The following is a 16,324-nucleotide window of genomic DNA, read 5'->3' as shown; positions in this document are numbered from 1 at the left end:
TTCTCCAACCACTTCTGTAAGGAATAAACCTGCAGCAACTAAGGTTGAAGAATATAAAGCCAAGATGCCTTATCCTCAGAAACTCCGCCAAGCGGAACAGGATAAGCAATTTGTCCGCTTTGTAGACTATCTAAGGACTCTTGAAATAAAGATTCTGTTTGCAGAGGCACTTGAGCAAATACCTTCTTATGCTAAGTTCATGAAAGAGATCTTAAGTCATAGAAGGATTGGAGAGAAACTGAAAAAGTGTTTCTCACTGAAGAATGCAGTGCAGTCATTCTGAAAAGCTTACCAGAAAAGCTTCAAGATCCAGGAAGCTTTATAATACCATGCACATTAGAGGGTACTTGTACCAAGAAAGCTCTATGTGATCTTGGGGCAAGTATCAACCTAATACCTGCATCCACTATCAGAAAGCTCAGCTTGAATGAAGAGGTCAAACAAACCCGGATATGTCTTCAACTTGCTGATGGCTCCATTAAATACCCATCAGGCATAATTGAGGACATGATTGTCAAGGTTGGGCCATTTGCCTTTCCCACTGACTTTGTAGTGCTGGAAATGGAGGAGCACAAGAGTGCAACTCTTATTCTAGGAAGACCTTTCCTAGCAACTGGACGAACCCTCATTGATATCCAAAAAGGGGAATTAACCCTGAGAGTCAATGAGGATGAGTTCAAGTTGAATGTTGTCAAAGCTATGCAGCATCCAGAGACATCAAATGACTGCATGAGCGCTGATATTATTGACTCTTTGGTGGAGGAGGTCAATATGACTGAAAGTCTTGAATCAGAGCTAGAGGACATCTTTAAAGATGTTCAGCCTGATCTGGAGGAACTAAAGGAAATAAAAGAAATTCTGAAAATTCCTCAAGAAGAAGATAAGCCTCCTAAACCCGAGCTCAAGCCACTACCACCATCCCTGAAATATGCATTTCTGGGAGAAGGTGACACTTTTCCAGTGATCATAAGCTCTGCTTTAAATCCACAGGAAGAGGAAGCACTAATTCAAGTGCTAAGGACACACAAGACAGCTCTTGGGTGGTCCATAAGTGATCTTAAGGGCATTAGCCCAGCAAGATGCATGCACAAGATCCTATTGGAGGATGATGCTAAGCCAGTGGTTCAACCACAAAGGCGGCTAAATCTAGCCATGAAGGAGGTGGTGCAGAAAGAGGTCACTAAGTTACTAGAGGCTGGGATTATTTATCCTATTTTTGATAGCCCCTGGGTGAGCCCTGTCCACGTTGTCCCCAAGAAGGGAGGCATAACAGTGGTTCATAATGAAAAGAATGAACTGGTTCCTACAAGAACAGTTACAGGGTGGCATATGTGTATTGACTACAGAAGGCTTAACACAGCCACCAGGAAGGATCATTTTCCTTTACCATTCATAGACCAGATGCTAGAGAGACTGGCAGGTCATGAATATTACTACTTTTTGGATGGCTATTCAGGTTACAACCAAATTGCAGTAGATCCTCAGGACCAAGAGAAAACAGCATTTACATGTCCTTCTGGAGTATTTGCCTACAAAAGGATGCCTTTTGGTCTATGCAATGCTCCTGCAACTTTTCAGAGATGCATGCTATCCATCTTCTCTGATATGGTGGAGAAATTCTTGGAAGTTTTCATGGATGACTTCTCAGTATATGGAGACTCATTCAGCTCCTGTCTTAACCACCTAGCACTTGTTCTGAAAAGGTGCCAAGAGACTAACCTGGTTTTAAACTGGGAGAAATGTCATTTTATGGTGACTGAAGGAATTGTCCTTGGGCACAAATTTCAAGCAAGGGAATAGAGGTGGATAAGGCAAAGGTAGAGGTAATTGAAAAATTACCACCACCTGCCAATGTTAAGGCAATCAGAAGCTTTTTGGGGCATGCAGGATTCTACAGAAGGTTTATAAAGGATTTTTCAAAAATTGCAAAACCTCTGAGCAACCTGCTAGCTGCTGACACACCATTTGTGTTTGACACACAGTGTCTGCAGGCATTTGAGACCCTGAAAGCCAAGCTGGTCACAGCACCAGTCATCTCTGCACCAGACTGGACATTACTATTCGAATTAATGTGTGATGCCAGTGACCATGCCATTGGTGCAGTGTTGGGACAGAGGCATAACAAGCTTCTGCACGTCATTTATTATGCCAGCCGTGTTCTAAATGATGCACAGAAGAATTACACAACCACAGAAAAGGAGTTACTTGCAGTGGTTTATGCCATTGACAAGTTCAGATCTTATTTAGTAGGATCAAAAGTGATTGTGTACACTGACCATGCTGCTCTTAAATATCTACTCACAAAGCAGGATTCAAAACCCAGGCTCATAAGATGGGTGTTGCTTCTGCAAGAGTTTGATATAGAAATAAGAGACAGAAAAGGGACAGAGAATCAAGTAGCTGATCACCTGTCCCAGATAGAACCAATAGCAGGAGCATCCCTCCCTCCTACTGAGATCTATGAAACCTTTCCGGATGAGCAATTATTTGCTATTCAGGAAGCTCCGTGGCTTGCAGACAGTGCAAACTATAAGACTCAAGGTTCTCCTTCTATAACCATGGAAAGGAAGCATGAAGAGCTTCTCTCAAAACAGAGTCAAACAGAGCCCCCACAGTCAAACTCTAAGTTTGGTGTTGGGAGGCCACAACCAACTTCTAAGTTTGGTGTTGAACCCCCACATTCAAACTCTAAGTTTGGTGTTGGGAGGTTCCAACATGGCTCTGAGTATCTGTGAGGCTCCATAAGAGCCCACTGTCAAGCTACTGACATTAAAGAAGCGCTTGTTGGGAGGCAACCCAATGTTGTATTTATTATTTTCCTTTGTTATTTTATGTTTTCTATAGGTTGATGATCATGGAGAGTCACAAAATCAATTGAAAAAGCAGAAACAGAATAAAAAACAGAAAGAAAAATAGCACACCCTGGAGGAAAACTTGCTGGCGTTAAACGCCAGTAAGGGCAACAAATGGGCGTTTAACGCCCAGTCCGGCACCATTCTGATCGTTTAACGCCAGAAAGGGGCACCAGACTGGCGTTAAACGCCAGGAATGGGCACCAAGCTGGCGTTAAACGCCAGAAATGGGCACCAGCCCGGCGTTTAACGCCAGGATTGGCAGAAGGAGCATTTTTGCTTGCCACTTGGTGCAGGGATGAATTATCCTTGACACCTCAGGATTTGTGGACCCCACAGGATCCCCACCTACCCCACCACTCTCTCTCTTCATTCTTCTTTTGCTCGAGGACGAGCAAACCTTCTAAGTTTGGTGTGGTAAAAGCGGTGCTTTTTGTTTATCCATAACCATTTATGGCACCTAAGGCCGGAGAAATCTCTAGAAAGAGGAAATGGAAGGCAAAAGCTTCCACCTCCGAGCCAAGGGAGATGGAGAGATTCATCTCAAGGGATGCACTTTCCTCCACAAAACTATTGGGAGCAAATCAACACCTCCCTAGGAGAATTGAGTTCCAACATGGGACAACTAAGGGTGGAGCACCAAGAACATTCCATCCTCCTCCATGAAATTAAAGAAGATCATAGAATCATGAGAGAGGAGCAACAAAGGCAAGGAAGAGACATTGAGGAGTTCAAGCACTCCATAAGATCTTCAAGAGGAAGAACAAGCCGCCATCACTAAAGTGGACCCGTTCTTTAATCTCCTTGTTCTTTATTTTCTATTTTTCGAATTTTTATGCTTATGTTTATCTATGTTTGTGTCTTATTACATGATCATTAGTATCTTAGTGTCTATGCCTTAAAGCTATGAATGTCTTATGAATCCATCACCTCTCTTAAAATTAAAAATGTTTTATTACAAAAGAACAAGAAGTACAGGATTTTGAATTTATCTCTGAAACTAGTTGAATTAGTTTGATGTGGTGACAATACTTTTTGTTTTCTGAATGAATGCTTGAACAGAGCATATGTCTTTTGAATTTGTTGTTTAAAGAATGTTAAATTTGTTGGCTCTTGAAAGAATGATGGAAAAGGAGAAATGTTGTTGAGGATCTAAAAATTCAGCAAATTGATTCTTGAAGCAAGAAAAAGCAAAAAAAAAAGGAGAAAAAGAAAAAGCAAGCAGAAAAAGCCAATAGCCCTTTAAACCAAAAGGCAATGGTAGAAATAAAAAGTGATCCAAGGCAAAAAGAGTGTGCTTAAGAACCCTGGACACCTCTAATTGGGGACTCTAGCAAAGCTGAGTCACAGTCTAAAAAGGTTCACCCAGTTATGTGTCTGTGGCATGTATGTATCCGGTGGTAATACTGGAAGACAGAGTGCTTTGGGCCACAGCCAAGACTCATAAAGTAGCTATGTTCAAGAATCATCATACTTAACTAGGAGAATCAATAACACTATCTGAATTCTGAGTTCCTATAGAGGCCAATCATTCAAAACTTCAAAGGATAAAGTGAGATGCCAAAACTGTTCAGAAGCAAAAAGCTACTAGTCCTGCTCATCTAATTGGAGCCAAGTTTCTTTGATATTTTGGAGTCTATAGTATATTCTCTTCTTTTTATTCTATTTTGATTTTCAGTTGCTTGGGACAAGCAACAATTTAAGTTTGGTGTTGTGATGAGCAGATAGTTTATACGCTTTTTGGCATTGTTTTTAGTATGTTTTTAGTATATTTTAGTTAGTTTTTATTACATTTTTATTAGTTTTTAGTTAAAATTCACTTTTCTGAGCTTTACTATGAGTTTGTGTGTTTTTCTATGATTTCAGGTATTTTCTGGCTGAAATTGAGGGACCTGAGCAAAAATCTGATTCAGAGGCTGAAAAGGACTACAGATGCTGTTGGATTCTGACCTCCCTGCACTCGAAGTGGATTTTTTGGAGCTACAAAAGCCCAATTGGCGCGCTCTCAATTTCGTTGGAAAGTAGACATCCTGGGATTTCCAGAAATGTATAATAGTCCATACTTTGCCCGAGATTTGATGGCCCAAACCGGCATTGCAAATCAGCTTCAGAATTCCCGGCGTTTAACGCCGGAACTGGCACAAAAATTGGAGTTAAACGCCCAAACTGGCATAAAAGCTGGCGTTTAACTCCAGAAAAAGTCTCTACACATGAAAGCTTCAATGCTCAGCCCAAGCACACACCAAGTGGACCCCGGAAGTGGATTTTTACGTCATTTACTCATTTCTGTATACCCTAGGTTACTAGTTCACTATTAATAGGACCTTTTGACATTGTATCTTTACCTCATGACACATTACACGTTTCTTATTGTATCTTCTACGGCATGAGTCTTTAAACCCCATGGTTGGGGGTGAGGAGCTCTGCTGTGTCTTGATGGATTAATGCAATTACTACTGTTTTTCATTCAATCACGCTTGCTTCTATTCTAAGATATCACTTGTTCCTCAACTTGATGAATGTGATGATCCGTGACACTCATCATCATTCTCACCTATGAACGTGTGCCTGACAACCACCTCCGTTCTATTTTAGATTGAGTGAATATCTCTTGGATTCCTTAATCAGAATCTTCGTGGTATAAGCTAGAATTGATGGCGGCATTCAAGAGAATCCGGAAGGTCTAAACCTTGTCTGTGGTATTCTGAGTATGATTCAAGGATTGAATGACTGTGACAAGCTTCAAACTCCTGAGGGCTGGGCGTTAGTGACAGACGTAAAAGAATCACTGGATTCTATTCCAACCTGATTGAGAACCGACAGATGATTAGCCGTGCTGTGACAGAGCGCGTAGAACATTTTCACTGAGAGGATGGGAGGTAGCCATTGACAACGGTGAAACCCTACATACAGCTTGCCATGGAAGGAGTCTTGCGTGCTTGAAGAAGAAGACAGTAGGAAAGCAGAGATTCAGAAGATAGAGCATCTCCAAAACCTCAACCTGTTCTCCATTACTACAAAACAAGTACTTATTTCATGTTCTTTTACTTTTTACAATCAATCTTGATAATTATTGATATCCTGACTAAGAGTTACAAGATAACCATAGCTTGCTTCAAGCCAACAATCTCCGTGGGATCGACCCTTACTCACGTAAGGTATTACTTGGACGACCCAGTGCACTTGCTGGTTAGTTTTGCGGAATTGCAAAAGTGTGATTGCAATTTCGTGCACCACCAGCATAACTCTCTGCCCAAACACATATTTAAGCCATTTTTCAAGGTCACGCGTACGCGTCGATGACGCGCACGCGTGGAGTGCCTAAATCACCAATGACGCACACGCATGGGGTACACATTCGCGTGGGCTTGTTTGTGTGAAAGGTATCATTCTGGCGTCACTCCCGCACCGTTCTCTGTTCATTTTTATTTTTTTACGCACACCCATCTGACTCGTACACGTCAGCGACGCTTGCGCGTCAGGTGCTCCCTTTTTTTTAAATTTTTCGGTTCCTGTTCTAAATTAGCTGCATGATCAGAAAATTAGTAAGAACTCAATAGAAATCAAATAAGCAAGAAAACTACTACTACGAAAAATAACTAAGAATGAAAAGGAACGATCATACCGTAGTGGGTTGTCTCCCACCAAGCACTTTTAGTTAAAGTCCTTAAGTTGGACATGTAGTGAGCTCCTTGTCATGGTGGCTTATGCTTGTACTAATCCAGGAATCTCCACCAATGTTTGTAATTCCAATGGCTATCGGGATCCCAAACTAGGCGCATAACGCCTTCGGGCAAGTTGAAGCAAGTGACAAGGCCCCAAGAGTGTTGATTGTGGGAATGAATCCCATGGTCCCAAACCTTGCTTTTACATCCGTCTTCTTATGGATCACCATTGTTCCCACCGGGTGGCAAGCAATCTGAATTCTCACAGATACATCCAAACAACCTTCTAGACCTATTTAATTGAGCTTTACACCAATCCTTGCATTTCAATTTGGAGCATCCAACCATATTGAACCTTGCTTGATAACTCTTGCCACTAACCATCTTCCTCTTACTCTTAATGCCACAAAGAGCTCTAAGTTGACCATCCGTCTCCAGTAGCCCATATTCAAGTAGAAAATAAAGGTTAAAGATAGGAATTTTACCCACTTGAATGTTGTATTAGATGGTGGTGGCTTTGGAAGAGGTCTTGCAAGTTCCACTCCCTTGTGTTCTTCTTTGAATTCTTCTACCTCTTTGCAAGCTTTATCAATTTCAACCTCTTACTCTTGGTAGCTTTCTTCTAATTCAATCTCTTCTTCATTACTTACCAAGGGCATGGGAGATTGTGCATCTTCCTCTTCTTCCATATGTGAGGGTGGAAAGTTCTCTAATTCACTGGAGTATAAACTCCTTTGATTGGTTTCCTCACTTTCTTCCATAGGATCTTGCATTGTATCTCTTCGGAAGGAATTTTCTTGTTCTCCTTCCTGGTTCTTGATCATCGTCTGCACATAATTCTCTACATTTTTGACACTCGTCTTTATATCATGTAGGAATTCTTTCATGAGGAGCTCAAGATCTGATGGTATTTGAGATGAATAAGGAGATTGTGACTCTTGATATGAATAAGAAGGAGATTATGGTTCTTGATATGAATAGGGAGATGGTGGCTCTTGGTATGGGTAGAAAGATGATGGTCCTTGATATGGATAGAAAGATGATAGTTCTTGATATGAATAATGAGATGGTGGTTCTTGATATGAATATGGAGGTGGTGGCTCTTGATAGTTGGAATATGGAGCATTGAAGTCTCTTTGGTTTTGACCTTGCCAACCAAAATTTGGATAGTTCCTCCATCCATCATAATATGAATCACTACTCGGGTGTGAGTAGTAACCCATGTGATCTCTCTCCATTATTTTTCCTTAGCACAAAACAACAAAAAAGATTAAACGCACCATGTGGTAAATAGGAAAGCAAAGAAGATAGAAATTGTTTTTTGAAAAGGAATAAAATAAAGAATAATAAATTAAATAAAAATTCAAAAATAAATGAAAAGAAGTGAACTATAAATTCAAAAATTAAACAAAGAAAGATACTAGGATTTTTAAAAAAATATTTTTTTAAAGAAAAATTACTACGGGGACACCAAACTTAATTTCAAAAATTTAGAGGAAAAAATTTTAAATAAAATAAATCAAAATAAAATTTTTTTTCGAAAATATTTAAAAAATGGATTTTAATAAAATTAAAAATAAAACGCCTAATCTAAGCAATCAAACAACTAATAGTTGTTAATCACTATCAATCCCCGGCAACGGCGCCAAAAACTTGGTGCGGTATTTTATAACCCACAAACTAATCGGCAAGTGTACCGAGTCGTACCAAGTAATACCTTACGTGAGTAAGGGTCGATCCCACGAGGATTGATGGACTAAGTAACAATGGTTAAGTGATTGGCTTAGTTAGACAAATAGAAAAGAGTGTTTTGGTATCCAAAGAGCATTAAACAGTAAATTAAGAATTTCAGAAAGCAAGCAGCAATGAGTTGGGAATAAAATATGGAGAAAACAGTTAAGGCTTCAGAGTTATCTATTTTTTGGATTGATTTTTCTTACTAACTAATTTAATCATGCTAGATTTAATTCATGGCAAACTATATGTGACTAGACCCTAATTCCTTAGACCTTCCTAGTCTCCTCTAAAATTCATTAACTGCCAATTCCTTTGTCAATTAATTCCAATTAGAAGGTGATGATCAAATTCCAGTTTATATGCCACAAGAATCCTAATTATCCAAAAATAAGGGGATTATATGTTACGTATCCCGCTAAATACAAACAATTAGAAATTCAGGATAATATGTTTTCAAGCTATTGTTCAAGTATAGAGCTTTTTCAAGTTATACAAGAATTCAATTAGAACATGGGTCATACTTCCGTTCCACCCAAATTCATAAAATAAAGAACGAAAACAATTATTGAAATATAAATCAAAATATGGATTAAATTAGAAAGATCAAACGAATCAATCCATACAAATAGACAGAGCTCCTAACCTTAACAATGAAGGATTAGTTACTCATGGTTCTGGTAAAATGTACCGTGTTCCAATCTGATGGCATCTAAATTCCTATTTATAACTAATCCTAATAAATTTAAAAACTGATTATCTAAAATTAAAAATAATATCTTTTCCTAAAAATAAGATTTGAATTTAAATTCGAATTTAAGTAACAAGTCTTTAGCTGATGGGTGGGGACCACTTGCTTTGTCCGTTCGGCAGCTTCTAATATGTGTTTTCTAGTATGGAAACTGGATAAAAACAGCCCAGAAATCACCCAGCATTTTTCTGAATTTCTCTGCATGTGGCGCATGTCACGCGTATGCGTCAGTCACGCGTACGCGTTGATGGTCTTTTTCGCAAGTCACGCGGATGCGTCGGTCACGCGGACGCGTCGCTGAGCAAATCTTCAATTCACGCGTACGCGTCAGTCACGCGCACACGTTAGGCATGCATGCGCATCGCTCCTCGCAGCCATCTCCTTTGATTCTTGTGCTGCAGAAACTCCATCAAATCCAGCCGAATGCTACCTAAAATAAACAATATTGCACAAAACTCAAAATAGCATCCATAGTGGCTAAAATATAATTAACTCTTGATTAAACTCAACAAAATTCATGCAAATTCACTAGGAAAAGATAGAAAAGATGCTCACACATCAGTGAACAAACAACAAATCTTCCTCTTAAAGATGATCCCACATCAACATATAATCCTTTGGTATTTGAGGAACCTTCTCCTATTGATATTGAGGTAAATATTGAGATAAGTTCCACATTACCTCCATGTTGTGACATGAAGAGTGGGGAAGAGCTAGAAGAAGTTGGTGAAGAAGTGGTTGAATGTGAAGAACTTTGTCAAGGGGAAGAGGTTGAAGTTAAAGAAGCTTGCCAAGAGGTGAAGGTACTTAAGGAAGAGCACAAGGGAATGGAACTTGCAAGACCATTGGGGGCGTCCCTTCCTAAGTCACCATCCAACATAACATTCAAATGGGTAAAATTCTTATCTCTAATCTTTACTTTCCCACTTGAATATGGTTTGATTGAAAATGATGGGCAACTTAGAGCTCTTTGTGGGGTTAAGAGCAAGAGAGAATTGGTTGATGGGTGAAATTGCCAATCAAGGTTCTTTATGGTTGGATATTCAAAGTCTAAGTGCAATGGTTGGTATAGTTCTCAACTAAAGGGGTTTAGGAAGATGCTTTGGTGTTTACTTGAGAATTTGGATCACTTCTCACCCAATTGGAATTGTGATGATCAACTTGAAGATGGGTGTAGAAACAAGATTTGGGATCTGGGAATATATGAAGACCAATTTTGGGAGCCCTTAGCTTATGAAGGACTCCATCAAGACTTGGTGAAACTTATTGGAAATCTTGGAGCACAATGGAGAACCAAGCATTGGTGGGAGTTCAAAGACGAGTTCAAGCATAAACCACCTTGACAAGGAGCCTCCCAAATGTCCAACTTAAGGACTTAAAATAAAAGTGCTAGGTGGGAGACACCCTACCATGGTAAACTCCTTCCGTTCTCTTGTAGATATAATAAATGAATGAATTGAGTTGCCATTGTAGGTAGTTTTCCTTAGTTTCTATACTCTGATACATTTTGTTTTGATTGACAGGTTGTTTGTTAAATTCATGTTTTGATTAGAGTAGTTATTGTTAAGTTGTATTTTTCTTGTAGTATAAGTTTTGTTTTTAGTGTATTTGAAAATTTTTCAAAAATTAAAAAGATTTGTTATTAAATTTGATTTTTGATTATTTTAAAATGCTTGTAGATTAGGAGAGTGCCCTGTTTTTGTTCTAAGCATAAAAAAAGGGGCATTGATGCGCAAGCGTGCTGTGTGCACGCGCGTCGGCGTGGTTTTACACTCTCTGGTATAAAAACCAGAGAGTTGTGCCTAGTTTGTGCCTATTCTGTGCCTGTGACCCACGCGCAAGCGTGCATGACGCGTATGCGTCAGTTGAATATTGAGCATCCACGCGTATGCCTGCTATGCGCGTACGCGTGCTATACGCGTACGCTAATGACAAGTCATCTTAGCCAAGTTTCACTAGTCTTTTTCTTTGTTTTCATTAGGTTTTATGCACTTTCTTGCATTCTAAGTAAGTGATTTGGAATGGAAATGCATGACTTCTTTGAATCAAACAACCACCATATAATTGATGCTAAATCATGAGGTCTAGGCTAAATTTAATTGATTTTGAATGATTTATAAACCTTGTGAATTTGGTGATACTTTGATCGGTTGTTTTGATTAATTGTAGGTGAAGAAAAGAAGAAAAGAAGAAAGCGTGGCCCAAGGAAGAAAAAGTGTGGCTAAGGAAGGAAGAAGTGTGGCACAACAATGAAGGAAAACAATGAAGCTCTCTCCAAGAGCACCATGCTCACCAAGGGAGTGCTACATTTTCCCTCAAGGGACCAAGGCACAATGCTCTGCTCACTTTGTGAGCTGAGCACAATTTAAAGCAAAGAAACAAGGAAGGGAAAAACAATGCTCAGCTAACCAAGTGAGCATTATCGGGCATTCATCAAAAGAAAATCAAAGGAAATAAGTTGCCAATACTTGCTCCAAGGTTTGAACCCATGACCTAAAGGAAGGGGGGAAGCGCTACTCACAAGGAAAACAAGCCAAAAATTGGCAAATTGCCACCTCCAGGATTCAAACTCAACACCCTAAGGAAACAAGGAGCACAAGGCGCGCACAAGACATGCACCAAGGCACCAATGCTCAGCTCACTTTGTGAGCTGAGCATTCCCCTGACGCTTTCCACACTACAAGGGAATCCACACAAGGCCTCAATGCTCAGCTCAACTTGTGAGCTGAGCATCCTCCTGGAACCAAATTCTTCATGGGCTGAAAATTGAATTAAAAATCCAACTTAATTCATTTCTTCCCTAAATCAAAAGCCCATCCAAATTCCAAAATCCAAGAATAGAAAGTGTATAAATAGGAGCTAGTTTGATGTAATTAGGACCTTCTTTTACAGACCTCTAGAATCACTTTTGAATTTTCCTTTTTACTTTCATTTTCATTTTAAGCTTTTACTTTTGAATTTAGATCTTAGAGAATTGGGAAGGGGAATTGATCTCTCTTCTTCCTTGTTCTTGCTTGAGCACTGTTTATTTTTTATTTTGGATCTTGGGTGAAGAATTGAAGAACTTCTGTTTCAATCTCACCTTGAGATCCCTTGCTTTAATTTTATACATAATTGAATTTCAATTTCCATTCTCTGCTTCATCTTCTATTCTTTCTGCAATTTACTTTCCTTTAGTTCTTTTGCAATTGCTCTTGTTGGATCAAGGAAGGATTTGAGATCTAGACTTGTTTTCTAGTCTCTTCCACTCCTGAGATCTACAACCTCTTTTAATTTGCTGCAATTTAGCATCAGTCATTTTCTATTTTCATTCTACAAGCATTTTGATCTTTTTGTTTGAGATCTATTACACTTCAATTCATATTTAGTTCTTCTGCTGGTTGCAATTTTTTTCTGTCTTGTTTAAATTCTGCAATTCCAATTCCCGATTCCTTTTATGATTCAAGCAATTTATATTTCTTGCACTCTAAGCTTCAGCCATTTACATTTCTTGCAATCTAAGTTTCTGCAATTTAATTTACTTATTCTTTAAGATTCAGCACTTTTACTTTCTGTTATCTTTAATTCACTGCAAATCTTCCCTCTCCCTTTACATTTCAAGCAATTTAGCTTCTGTCAATTATAAACCACTCAACCAATACTTGATTCGCTTGACTAAATCAACCACTAAACTAAAATTGCTCAATCCTTCAATCCCTGTGGGATCGACCTCACTCATGTGAGTTATTATTACTTGATGTGACCCGGTGCACTTGCCGGTGAGTTTGTGTCGGATTGTTTTTCGCACATCAAGTTTTTGGCGCCGTTGCCGGGGATTGAAATAGATTGACAATGATTAAGTGAAGTGTAGGTCTAGATCAAGCACTTTTTCTTTTCTGTTTCTTTAATTTTTAATTAACCTACTAACTGTTTGAATTTTTGCTTAAACTAACTAAAACTTCACTTTAGCAATAGCGTGAAGTTTTCCTGGTTTCTCTGGCTTTGTGTGATTCTTATGCTTTTATCTGTTGAATATACGAGAGAAGCAATTTTCTTCTATTAATCTTTCAAGTCTGTCAACTGTTTGACACATTGTGTCAACTAATCTTCTAACCATATTTTGGGCATGAATGTATTCAATCTTCATTTGGACTGTCTGTGACTGTACAGATCATGGAGAAGAACTCAACGAATCCCAGTCAATATGGGAGCAGTGTCCTCACCCCACATGACAAATCAACCCATGAATTGGAGCACCCATTCATCACCATGAACGATGTTACTCAATGGCTTGAAGATTTCCCACAAGGAAGCATTATTAGATGGGAAGATCTAGAGAGTGAACTCCTGACCAAGCTGAAACCACCACAGGAAATTGGTGAGCTAGAGACAGAAGTGCAACCATCCACACAAGAGAAATGAATGATGGAAATTGAAGGTGTAAGTGCCATTATGGCCCAAAACAAACAGATACACTAACAACTTCAAAAACAATTAGCGCTGATAGTCAGAAAAATTGATTGGCTACAAGTTGCTGCAATAAATACTCACAACCTACTTAAAAGGTCACGTGATGGGAATCAACCTGAAAGAGGTTTTGGAGCAATTAACCATGAGCAACAAAATCATGAGCGATCACACTCTCCAAATAGTTCCTCAAGCATGTTCCAACACAGGTCTCAGAATGATGTGTACAACCCACCCTGGAGGACTCATTCCAACTGGAGGGGAATCGAACACCAAAATCAAAGACCAAGGGACTTCAACTGCAACAACCCCAACTTCAAAAACCAGCATAAAAACCACCCTCACAACAACAACCATCACGCACCACCCAATACACATACTTCCAACTCCATCATACCTCACAACTCTCCCAAAATGACTCTCATCAACCATCTCATTTGACGCAACCACGACCAAATCCAAACTTTCAAAGAATCTATATTCTAGAAATGATGATGGAGAGGTTCATGAAAACTCAAGAGATGGCAATACTAGATCAGGAAGAAGCAAGGAAAAATCAAGAGATAGTAAGCAGAAACCAAGAGGCCTCAATCAGAAGAATTGAGAGGCAAATAGAACAACTGGCTAAGCACCTTGTAGAAATGGGTGAGAAGAGGGCAAATATGTCCCCCAGGGCCACTGAAGACGACCCAAAGAATAACGAAAAAGCTGCTAGGTTGGAAAAAGGGAAAGCAATTATAAAGGAAAGTGAGGGGGCTACGAAAAAGGAATCAATCATCCAAGAAAAGCATCACAGAAAAATTCCACAAGAAGAAACAGAGGAAAGGAAGCCCATAGTGAGAGGAGGAGACCAAAGGCAACATGATTTTCAACTTCCATGATCAACAGAATGAAGGATGTCAAGCTAGTGACAATAAAGAAGCGCTTGTTGGGAGGCAACCCAACCTGAGGTAGTTTTCTTTTCATAGATATTTTAATAAAAAGGTTAATTAGCTTTATCTATATTGCAAAAAGCTAACTTTGGTGTTGTACACCAAAACAATATAAGGGAGAATGAAGTTCTAAGTTTGGTGTTCCACCAAAATCCCATCATAAAACGTATTCTCACCTTCTGCATAATGCTAGCTTCAAGCATTTAGATAAACTAGTTAACTATTTTGTTGTTTCCTAGTTTTCAGTTTTATTACTTTTAGCAAAGAAAAATTTTTCTTTTTCATATGGTTAGTTTGATGCATGAGAACCACTGGCAAGGTACTAAGTTTGGTGTTCCAACACCAAAGTAAGTTCAAAAGCACACAAATAATTAATGCATGCTAACCATTTTTCAAGTGCTTGGGGAACAAGCAACTTTTAATATCACTGCAAAGCATCATACAAGCTTTTGGAAAGATTAAGCATCATCAATCAAAGAGATGAAAGAGGAATGTGAAGACCAGCAATGATGATGATGAGGACGAGGAAAGCAAGTAAACTCCAAAAGGTTGTATTATTAAGTGATTATTTTACATTAGATATTGCTGTGATTGAAAGTGATATTGTACACCTGTCTGTCTGCATAGTATAGTTTTTCTGTAATTCAATAATTGAGATGCTTGAATAATCACAACCCTATACTCTCCAAACTTGCTTGCACTCAATTTCTCAAGAATGCATCACATGACAGTTCTTTGAAAATAAGGATTGATGAATTAAACAATTTTGAGGCAAGTAAAAGATTAGGAGAAGTGGTGGTTCTAGTTGTATAATTATGTATTGAGGTTGCATGCTTATGAAAACTTGCATGGGAGCTCATAGGCAGGGCGTAGAGTTCAAAGAAGTATTGTGGAGATTTTCAAACATTTATTGATCCAAGAAGCAGCAAACAAAAGAAAGAAAACACAAAAATGAAAGAACATGGCCCAAGGCTCTGAGCATCAATTACTAGGCAGAAAAAAAAGGGAAAAAACAAAAACTCAAAGAGTTGTTATCCTAGTAAATGCTTGTGGTCGAATTGTGTCAAAGAGAGAGGCTTGAGCAAATAAATCCTTAGGGGTGCTTTAACACCTAATACCTTAAAACCAACTGGTTTAGGAGTATTGATTGAAAGCTTACCTAAAGAGCCGCTTTGAGACATGACACTTAGAGTCAAGGCCAAAGCACATAAACTATAAGCTGCTTCAAGGTGATTACCTATAGAGAGATCTCCATGATACCATTTGGATGAAAGTCCTAAGACCTAAGACTTCCAAGATGTAGGGACTAGTAAGCACTGAAGCCCTTGCGTGAGCATATAATTTAGAGTTCACCCCACTGTCACTTAATCACTTCACTCACATGATAGCACATGTTATTCTTTAAATCTATTCTGATTGAAAGAACCTTTGAGCATAATTCTTTTCTTGCTTGGGGACAAGCAAGTTTTAAGTTTGGTGTTGTGATGACAAGTCATCTTAGCCTAGTTTCACTAGTCTTTTTCTTTGTTTTCATTAGGTTTTATGCACTTTCTTGCATTCTAAGTAAGTGATTTGGAATGGAAATGCATGACTTCTTTGAATCAAACAACCACCATCTAATTGATGCTAAATCATGAGGTCTAGGCTAAATTTAATTGATTTTTAATGATTTATAAACCTTGTGAATTAGGTGATACTTTGATTGGCTGTTTTGATTAATTGTGGGTGAAGAAAAGAAGAAAAGAAGAAAGCGTGGCCCAAGGAAGAAAAAGTGTAGCCAAGGAAGGAAGAAGTGTGGCACAACAATGAAGAAAAACCATGAAGCTCTCTCCAAGAGCACCATGCTCACCAAGGGAGCGCTACATTTTCCCTCAAGGGACCAAGGCACAATGCTCTGCTCACTTTGTGAGCTGAGCACAATTTGAAGCAAAGAAACAAGGAAGG

This window comes from Arachis hypogaea, chromosome 9 (assembly GCF_003086295.3).
Source record: "Arachis hypogaea cultivar Tifrunner chromosome 9, arahy.Tifrunner.gnm2.J5K5, whole genome shotgun sequence".
NCBI classification, from domain to species: Eukaryota; Viridiplantae; Streptophyta; class Magnoliopsida; order Fabales; family Fabaceae; genus Arachis; species Arachis hypogaea.
Note: the sequence above shows the minus strand (reverse complement) of the source record.